This window comes from Saccoglossus kowalevskii, chromosome 9, assembly GCF_978046115.1.
Source record: "Saccoglossus kowalevskii chromosome 9, keSacKowa6.1, whole genome shotgun sequence".
NCBI classification, from domain to species: domain Eukaryota; kingdom Metazoa; phylum Hemichordata; class Enteropneusta; family Harrimaniidae; genus Saccoglossus; species Saccoglossus kowalevskii.
This window is the reverse complement of record NC_140649.1, coordinates 24,795,595-24,797,260: the sequence shown is the minus strand read 5'-3', so window position 1 is coordinate 24,797,260 and position 1,666 is coordinate 24,795,595. Positions and strand designations below refer to the sequence as shown.

Below are 1,666 nucleotides of genomic sequence, written 5' to 3'. Positions count from 1 at the left end.
CCAAATAAAAAAAAATTCTAAAATTTAAAAATATAAGAGGTAGTCACTAAACCATGTACTTTCACACTCAAGCAAGAGAATAGACATGTTGGTGAACTAGCCTTGCACTGTGAGTGTTTTATTGTTTACACAAAAGTTTTTTTCACAAATAAAAAAATTAAAAAAAAAAGAACTGCAGACCACACTTCTTTATATTTATTAGTGGGCAAGCCATGTTTCCACATACAAAAATACACATAATATATTTCTATTTAATTTATTTTATTTAAAAAAAAAAATATTTTAGAGGCATAACAATACAACGACTAGATTTGGTGTCACAGTTTGCTCCCAATTCATACTGGAATATTGCCAGCAATAATTAATAAAGCTTGTTCAGAAAACCATTTATTCCCGACATCATATTCAATGGCTAGTTCTCAGGATCTACAACAGTAAATAAATAAACAGAAATCATTTTGATGCGTGGTTTTTAGACGACACTGCCATATCGCACAGATATTCAACACCACCATATCGAATTTGGATTTGGCCATACCATTTCAAGCTGCAGGGTGTCTAAACAATGACTCAACAAACAATAAACACATCTCCCACCCACCACACAAATATTAGCCACAATTGAACAACCAAGAAAGCAACAAATATCAGGCTGCATCTTGAAAACAACGAGATATCACATTACAACCAGTCATTACAAACATGAAATCCTCCACCCCTCCCAGTACACCCTACAGCATTAATGGTTCCTATACTCATTTGCATCTATGTACAACAAGCTTAGCCAATAGATGCACCTGACTCATCAAACTTTTGACCAACCACTCATTCTAAATACTGTGGAGTGAGGGCGCTATTTACCAATGAGAGGAATCTTTTAAACGAATTAAACAGATCTAATATTACAAGCAGTGGGTATCTAGTTATGCTATAATTAGAGAAGGTATACAATTCACTCACCTGTAAACATATACTATGGCATGACTTATAACTTGTTCCTATAGATTTGGTAGCCTAGGCGTAGTGAATACGTGTACGATATACGTCTCAGATATTGAATTTGCTTTACTTCTAAAATTAAAATAAAATATTAAAATTAATTCATTACAATATTACAAGCAGTGGGTATCTAGTTATGCTATAATTAGAGAAGGTATACAATTCACTCACCTGTAAAAATACTATGGCATGACTTATAACTTGTTCCTATAGATTTGGTAGCCTAGGCGTAGTGAATATGTGTACGATATACGTCTCAGATATTGAATTTGCTTTACTTCTGAAATTAAAATAAAATATTAAAATTAATTCATTACAATTACAAGCAGTGAGTGTCTAGTTATGCTTTAATTAGAGAAGGTATACAATTCACTCACCTGTAAACATACTATGGCATGACTTATAACTTGTTCCTATAGATTTGGTAGCCTAGGCGTAGTGAATATGTGTACGATATACGTCTCAGATATTGAATTTGCTTTACTTCTGAAATTAAAATAAAATATTAAAATTAATTCATTACAATTACAAGCAGTGAGTATCTAGTTATGCTTTAATTAGAGAAGGTATACAATTCACTCACCTGTAAACATACTATGGCATGACATATAACTTTTAGCCCTAGGGGGGGGGGGGTCAGACTAGCCACCGTTGAAATCTTTTAAAA

The 1,666-nt window shown here is 32.8% G+C and overlaps 1 long non-coding RNA gene across 1 annotated transcript; it reads right to left on the bottom strand.

Moving 5' to 3' along the window:
* Window positions 1-244: 244 nt before the first annotated feature.
* On the bottom strand, window positions 245-1,073 carry LOC146739012 (uncharacterized). Its single transcript, XR_014930592.1, has 2 exons — window positions 961-1,073; window positions 245-426 (listed from the first exon to the last, which is right to left on the bottom strand). It is a non-coding gene; the product is annotated as an uncharacterized LOC146739012 (long non-coding RNA).
* Between the last annotated feature and the right edge of the window lie 593 nt (window positions 1,074-1,666).